General features: G+C 40.5%; 1 long non-coding RNA gene across 1 annotated transcript in view; it reads left to right on the top strand.

The window, feature by feature from the left end:
• LOC145720900 (uncharacterized) overlaps positions 1-504 on the top strand; it is a 447,488-nt gene extending 446,984 nt beyond the window's left edge. The window contains exon 2 of the long non-coding RNA XR_014144171.1: positions 44-504. This is a non-coding gene — a long non-coding RNA (uncharacterized LOC145720900). The remainder of the gene's footprint in view (positions 1-43) is intronic.
• Positions 505-8,809: the final 8,305 nt, after the last annotated feature.

Here is an 8,809-nt window from a genome sequence, read left to right as displayed (position 1 = left end):
AATCTCCCAACAAACAAAAGCCCAGAGCCAGATGGCTTCCCAGGGGAATTCTACCAAACATTTCAAGAAGAATTAATACCTATTCTTTTGAAACTGTTCCAAAAAATAGAAATGGAAGGAAAACTTCCAAACTCATTTTATGAGGCCAGCATTACCTTGATCCCAAAACCAGACAAAGACCCCATCAAAAAGGAGAATTACAGACCAATATCCCTGATGAACATGGATGCAAAAACTCTCACCAAAATACTAGTCAATAGGATCCAACAGTACATTAAAAGGATTATTCACCACGACCAAGTGGTATTTATCCCTGGGCTGCAAGTTTGGTTCAACATCCGCAAATCAATCAACATGATACAATACATTAATCAAAGAAAGAACAAGAACCATATGATCCCCTCAATAGGTGCAGAAAAAGCATTTGACAAAGTACAGCATCCTTTCTTGATCAAAACTCTTCAGAGTATAGGCATAGAGGGTACATACCTCAATATCATAAAAGCCATCTATTAAAAACCCACAGCAAATATCATTCTCAATGGGGAAAAACTAAGAGCTTTCCCCCTAATATCAGGAACATGATAGGATGTCCACTATCACCACTGGCATTCAACATAGTACTAGAGGTCCTAGCCACAGCAATCAGACAACAAAAGAAATAAAAAGCTTCCAAATTGGCTAAGAAGAAGTCAAACTCTCACTCTTTGCAGATGATATGATACTTTATGTGGAAAACCCAAAAGACTCCACCCCAAAACTGCTAGAAATCATATAGGAATTCAGTAAAGTGGCACAATATAAAATCAATACACAAAAATCAGTGGCATTCCCATACACCAACAACAAGACAGAAGAAAGAGAAATTAAGGAGTAGATCCCGTTTACAATTACACCCAAAACCATAAGATACCTAGGAATAAATCTAACCAAAGAGGCAAAGAATCTGTACTCAGAAAACTATAAAATGCTCATGAAAGAAATTGAGGGAGACACAAAGAAATAGAAAAACCTTCCATACTCATGGATTGGAAGAACAAATATTGTGAAGATGTCAATGCTACCTAGAGCAATCTACACATTCAATGCAATCCCCATCAAAATACCATCCACTTTTTTCAAAGAAATGGAACAAATAGTCCTAAAATTTGTATGGAACCAGAAAAGACCCCAAATAGCCAGAGGAATGTTGAAAAAGAAAAGCAAAGCTGGAGGCATCCCAATTCCGGACTTCCAGTTCTATTACAAAGCTGTCATCATCAAGACAGTATGGTACTGGCACAAAAAACAGACACATAGATCAATGGAACAGAACAGAGAGCCCAGAAATGGACCCTCAACTCTATGGTCAAATCATCTTGGACAAAGCAGGAAAGAATGTCCAATGGAAAAAAGTCTCTTCAACAAATGGTGTTGGGAAAATTGGACAGCCACATGCAGAAGAATGAAACTGGACCATTTCCTTACACCACACACAAAAATAGACTCAAAATGGTTGAAAGACTTAAAGGTGAGACAGGAGTCCATCAAAATCCTAAAGGAGAGCACAGGCAGCAACCTCTTTGACCTTAGCCACAGCAACTTCTTCCTAGAAACATTACCAAGGGCAAGGGAAGCAAGGGCAAGAATGAACTATTGGGACCTCATCAAGATAAAAAGCTTTTACACAGCAAAGGAAACAGTCAACAAAACCAAAAGACAACCAACAGAATGGGAGAAGATTTTCACAAATGACATATCAGATAAAGGGCTAGTATCCAAAATCTATAAAGAACTTCTTAAACTCAACACCCAGAGAACAAATGATCCAATCAAGAAATGGGCAGAAGACGAACATTTTTCCAAAGAAGACATCCAAATGGCCAACAGACCATGAAAAAGGCTCAACATCGCTCAGCATCAGGGAAATCCAAATCAAACCCTCAATGAGATATCACCTCACACCAGTCAGAATGGCTAAAATGAACAAGTCAGGAAATGACAGATGTTAGTGGGGATGCGGAGAAAGGGGAACCCTCCTACACTGTTGGTGGTAATGCAAGCTGGTGCAGCCATTCTGGAAAACAGTATGGAGGTTCCTCAAAAAGTTGAAAATAAAGCTATCATACAATCCAGCAATTGCGCTACTGGGTATTTACCCCAAAGATACAAATATAGGGATCCAAAGGGGTACAGGCACCCTGATGTTTATAGCAGCAATGTCCACAATAGCCAAACTGTGGAAAGAGCCAAGATGTCCATCAACAGATGAATGGATAAAGAAGAAATGGTATATATATACAATGAAATATTATGCAGCCATCAAAAGGAATGAAATCTTGCCATTTGCAAGGATGTGGATGGAACTGGAGGGTAGTATCCTAGTGAAATAAGTCAATCAGAGAAAGACATGTATCATATGACCTCACTGATATGAGGAATTCTTAATGTCAGTAAACAAACTGAGGGTTGCTGGAGTGGTGGTGGGGAGGGATGGGGTGGCTGAGTGATAGACATTGGGGAGGGCATGTGCTATGGTGAGCACTGTGAATTGTGTAAGACTATTGAATAACAGATCTGTACCTCTGAAACAAATGATACATTATATGTTAAAAAAAAAAAAGAGAAGATAGCAGGAAGGGAAGAATGAAGGGGGGGAAATCGGAGGGGGAGATGAACCATAAGTGACTATGGACTCTGAGAAACAAATCGAGGGTTCTAGAGCGGAGGGGAGTGGGAGGATGGGTTAACCTGGTGATGGGTATTAAAGAGGGCACGTTCTGCATGGATCACTGGGTGTTATACACAAACAATGAATCATGGAACACTACATCAAAAACTAATGATGTAATGTATGGTGATTAACATAACCCAATAATAATAATAAAAAGAATATTTGGCAGAGCAAATGAAGGAATGGTAACAACATAGCAGCTGAGAGCCACAAAGGAGGAGTGTATGGACAGAAAAAAGCATGGGTTTATTATGTCACAGAATCCCAGAAGATTTTGAGAGATGTGAACTTAGTGGGAGAGCAGGCAGTGCTGAATTTTTTTTTTTTACTCTACAATATTTATTGGAAGGATATCAGGAGTTTGCAGATTGTTGAGCGTCTTGAATTTGAGCAAGAATGGACAGGAATGGAGGTGCCTGGGTGATTCAGTTGGTTAAGCATTTGCCTTCGGCTCAGGTCACGGTTCTAGGGTCCTGGGATCAAGCCCCACATCAGGTTCCCAGCTCAGAGGGGAGCCTGCTTCTCCCTCTCCCACTGTCCTTCCCTCTGCTTGTGCTCTCTTTCTCTCTCAAATAAATAAATAAAATCTTTAAAAAAGAAAAAATAATCAACAAGAATGAATGGTGGCATCTCCAGAGGGCTGGAAAATAGGACTTACAGAAAACCTCTTAGAGAAGTGTGGCCAGAATGCTGCCACCACCTTCAGCCATGAAAATGCCTCTCAATATCATGCACCCTCAAGGACAGGGCATGTGATTGGCTGTTTAAGTCATGTCTCTGCTCCCTTCATGTACATGGAGGGTAGAGGGAAGGTAGCTTTTCTTACTCCATAGTGGGAAATAGGCACGTGATTTGCTCTGCCATGCAGGTGACAAGGGGAGAAGTAATTTCCCAAAAGAAAATCATTAAGCTGCTCAAAAGTGATATTAATTAAGATAATGGCAGCTGCTAATCTTTTAAATGAGCATGACCCTTCCCCTCTTAAGTCTCTTTCTTAACCTCACATGGACAAACTCCTACCTTCTCCCATTCCTCCTCCCCTACAGAACACCGTGGGTTCACTCTCTGGAAATATTGAACCAGGGAGGCTCTGGACAAGGACACCAAGCACTGCTGAGGGGGCAGTGAGGTGCAGTACTAAAATTTGAGAAGTGAAAGCTTAAACACTAAATAAGGAGTATCCTCGAGCCCCCTCTCCTGCTCTTTAGAACATCAGCACCCAGGTTAATACTCTATGAGCATGAGATTGGCCAACTGCTTTCTGCAGAAAATCAGTTCTCCCCCCACAAAATGCTGCATAGATTCTGACAATTGGGACTCTCCTAGTGAAAAAACAGGTCATTCTAAATGAGGCTCAGGAGTCAATGTGTATGCCCAAACACTTAGACACTCCAACAATCTTTATTAGTGCCTGTTCCTAGATATCAACCAACAGCAAAGAATCCCATTTGAGGAAAATCACCAACATGCAAGTAGAGAACCTCCAATACAAACACCAAGGAAGAGCAATGCCTGCAATGCAGGAGCAGAAGAAAACCAAAAAACTATATAATGTGCTCTGAGAGATTAGATGTTGAATGCATAAAAAAAGAACAGGGGTTATGAACAGAAGAAGGAGTTCTTAAAATAATTAAATATGATATTACAAGTTAAAGTGTTGAAACACAGAGTTGAAGAAATCTTGCAGGACATTACAACAAAACAAAGAGAAAAGAATGGGAGAAAAAAATAAAAATTAGAAGATTAAGGAGGATTTGTGCAATTAAAAGGATTTCCAGAAAGAAGAAACAAGGAAAATGGAGGGAATCATATTATATAAAAAATAAAGAAATCAACTAATCAGTCAAACTGGGAACCTGGGTGTGTGTAGGAGTCCTGAACCCAGAAAAACTAAGTTTTTCTATCCTTTACTCCTTGATTTCCAGTTGCTCTGGGCCAGGGCCCGCATGTGCTTGGCCAGGCAGCATCCCTAACTGTGCCAGTTCAGCATGCAGAGCAGGGCAGGGAGGTCATTTATACTTGATTTAGATATACTTGGCTCTGTGGAGTAAGTAGGAGATTATGGAAAACATAGAGAAGAAGATATCTAAAAAGGGTGAGAGCAGAGAAAGTGATGCTTGGACACATGGGGATGGAAGTAGTAATTATGAATTCAGAGTACAGCTTCAAATGATTGTTCTACTTAATCATCACATTAGCTTTTTGGCTATTGACAAATATAACCATAACACTGAAGGAAATGTCAACGTTCACTGCTACCTAAGTAGGGCTAGGTAAGTAGTCAAGGAATAGTGCTTGTGTTCACAGGAAAGTGGTGGGAGTGCGTGCACATGTGTGCATGTGCACACCCAGGGGAACTAACAAACAAGCAGCAAGGCAGAACCACACTGAAGAGAAGCATGGCAGGTTTTTGTTCCCAGATCTGAGTTTGGGGAGTAAGTACAGCATTTGGGAGGAAGTCTTCAAGACCAGAGGGCCCTCTAGTCCCTCTGCTTCTTTGGAGACTCTAAGTCCCTAGCACTCCAGCTGCCTTCTTTCTCCATTCCTGCCCCACTGGTGGGCAAGTGCTGTGGGAGAAACACATAGTCAACACAACTGGAGCCACTACAATTTGTCCTTCCATATTTGATGAACCTTTAATGCTTTCTGTTTCCCTATTCAGCATTCTCTCTTACAGCTTCACAAGGGCTATTTTATATTTCCTACATTCTCTGACACCTCCTTTTTTTCTTAGTATTGGGAAATAACTCCACTTTCTAGTTTATGAAGAAAAGTGGCAACATAAGCTTTTATTTTCCCAAAGCTTCTATTGCCATCTGTGTATTGATTCTAGGTCTCTAACTCTATCCTAGATGTGTCTCCTCAACCTGAGTTGTGTAGATGCTTTTAGCTCAATTGAACTTACTCTCCTTGCCACAGCTTGTGATCAGCTCCCTTTACATAGAACTCAAGCTAGGACCCTAGGGAGGGATCATTCTTGATGTCTCCCTGTCTTTAAAACCATGTTCTCTCGGGGCACCTGGGTGGCTCAGTTGGTTAAGCATATGCCTTCGGCTCAGGTCATGATCTTGGGGTCCTGGAATCGAGCCCCACAACAGGCTCCCCACTCAGCGAGGAGTCTGCTTCTCCCTCTCCCTCTGCTGCTCCCCCTGCTCATGCTCGCTCTCTCAAATAAATAAAAATTAAAAAATAAATAAATAAAACAATGTCCCCTCACCTGCCATATCCCATTGGACCAATCACCAGTTCTAGTCAGTTCTGCTTCTTACTAATTCTCTTCAGCTCTTCTGCCCCTGGATGACTCTGCCCAAGTCTCTCCCAGCTCTGATCTATTCTCCCTGGCTGCCTCTAGAGTGCTTTTTCTAAAGTAGAATTCCATTCCCTTTTTGTTCTTATGTAGATTCTGGCTGTGGCTCCTCTATTGCACTCAGGAAAGTCCCAAGTCCCATACCTTTAGTGTTCAAGGATCTTGTGGTCCAACACTGCTCATCTCACCAGAATCCTCTCTTGCCACTTCCTCCCTTCCCATACTTATGTCTTGCTAGAGGATATACAATCCAGTGCTTATGAATTCCCTGGAATGCTTATTTAAAATACAAAGTCCTGGGCTCCAGATTCTGAGGTAGTACATGGGTTTCAGGGCTAAGGAAGCTTTATTGCAACAAGCTAGGAGATTCAAATGGAGGTGACTTATGGACCCCACTGGAGAAATTCTGCTGATCAGGCTGAATGCAGGGGTCCTTCTCAAAGCTTCATGCTGTTAACCTCTAGCATTTCCATGTGCTGCATTTACTACCTGGAATATCCTCCCCATTTTTCATCTTCTGCTTTCCTTACCTCCATCCCTACATGGCTCCATGATGCAGCTTACAAGTGGGGTCTACTGGGAAACCCTCACCACCCCTTCAAAACTGAGTGGATAAACTCCCTTTCTTTGTACATGCTGAGGAATTTATTATACTATCACTGCCTGTTCACTGTTTTCTCCTGTATGAGCTGATGAGTTCCTTATGGGCTTGCCTTTGATTGGTGAATCTTCCAAACCTGTCATTTTCAAAAGAATGACAGTACTGTACTAGGGCCATTAAGTAAGTCCTATCTCCTGGCAGCACAAACACCACAGAAATGCATGGGACTCTCCTTCCATCCTTTTGTTCTACATAATACCAAGGGTGAATTTCCCTTAGCTTTAGTTATACAGCATGGTGGCTTTGCTTAGGAAGAAGCACGGAATCATCCCACAGTAAGTTCAGTATTGAGGCTAGAATTGACTTTCTTTTCTTTCTTTCTTTCTTTCTTTCTTTCTTTCTTTCTTTCTTTCTTTCTTTCTTTCTTTCTTTCTTTCTTTCTGTTTCTTTCTTTCTGTTTCTTTCTTTCTTTCTTTCTTTCTTTCTTTCTTTCTTTCTTTCTTTCTTTCTTTCTTTCTTTCTTTCTTTCTTTCTTTCCTTTCACCCTTTCTTCCTTCCTTCCTTGATTTTATTTTTAAGTAATCTCTACACCCAACATGGGGCTCAAACTCATGACCTGGAGATCAAGAGTTGCATACTCTACTAACTGAGCCATCTAGGTGCCCCTCAAAATTAACTAACTTTCAACAAGACATTTCAAGGGAAGATAATTAACTTCACTTAAGTAGATGATGAGTTTATTTGTAAATATATTTTAAAAATTGAAGTCTTATTTTCCCATGGTAGTAAATAAAGATGAAAAGAAGATCTTAAATCATTTAGGGTGCTTTGTGTGTCTGTCTGTAGGTTTCCATTGGAAGAGGGGAACACTTCCGAGAATAGCTAAAGCTATTGGCTATAGCATGAAAAAGATGATTAGTTTTTGAGCTTTCAGGCAAGAATACTGATGAATTAAAAAGACTAATGCATCATTGTAAGCAAAGCAGATTTAGTTCAACAATTGTAATAGTATGGGCTAAGCTGTCACCCATGCTTTTAGATGTCCGGGGTAGAAGTAATTTTCCTTCAAGCTTAATTTTGAATTGTTTAAAAATTTTCTTCCCCATAAAACAGGAAACAATTGTGTGACTCATTTCCAACATTCTTGTACTTATTATCAACATATTTCACACACTCCTACCTGGCAGTGTGTCAGAATTGTGTAATCAGTGATGATCTTAGGTCGTGTCAATTGAGGTGTTATAAGGGGTTTAGAAATCAGAGAGTCTTCACTTGGTATTCTCCCCTAGGGTGTGTGCAGCTTATTGCTTTGTGCATGTTACTGTTAGGTGGGAGAAAATTTTAAATGTGTCATAGATTGGATTTTAATGAGAAAAATAAGATCAAAGAAAAGGGAGTGACTGAATGCACCATTAGGACTTTATGGGAAACATTCCGTGGTCTCATTTGATTTTGTTTACTGCACCAAATGCACCACATCTCAGGCATATTTTGTTCAAACATAATTTGTGAAATATGTTTTAATGCATGGCTCTATCCTGGTGAATTTTTCCAAAGCATTCTTTCTTTATTTCTCCAATATAATCATTAGCACTTAACACTCTTCTCTATAGTCTTTATGGATACACTATATTTTTGTGGTTTTTTTTTCTTAGATAAGTACACAGGAAGTGTTTACCATTATATTTGATAGCTTAGAAAATATATGCACAGTACAAGCATTTAGTCATAGGATGCTGATCACTAATCAGTACCCATACAAGACCCAGAACAATGCTGAAAAACAACTTCATAAGTAGGATGCCTTTCATTTGTCCTTTAGGCACTGTGTTTCCACCTTTAGTTATCCCATTTCTTCCTTGTGTCCTATAGACCTGTGTCCCAATGCCAAAATCAGTGTCCTGAGCCTGTAACCTGAAACTGGGTTTGCCTCTTGGTGGAGGTCATGACAAAAGAGTGGGAAAAAGAAGGGTTTTACTTGCAACAAGTAAGGAGACCAGCATGGATATTTCCCAAAGCAGTGCCCACCCCTTCTGCAACAAAATTAGGGAGGTTTTAGGCTGAGGGTGCATGTATATTCATGGAAGGGCTTGGCAAAGGAGAGCTTCATGTAGAACTGGGGCCAAATTCATCCTAGGTCAACAGAATCCAGGTCCTGGTTGATTGAGGTCATGGGGGCCAGCAAGGG

This window comes from Leptonychotes weddellii, chromosome 4 (genome assembly GCF_054177405.1).
Source record: "Leptonychotes weddellii isolate Sample4059 chromosome 4, ASM5417740v2, whole genome shotgun sequence".
Lineage (NCBI taxonomy): Eukaryota > Metazoa > Chordata > Mammalia > Carnivora > Phocidae > Leptonychotes > Leptonychotes weddellii.
The sequence above is the reverse complement of the archived record's forward strand: the minus strand, read 5'-3'. Positions and strand labels throughout refer to the sequence as shown.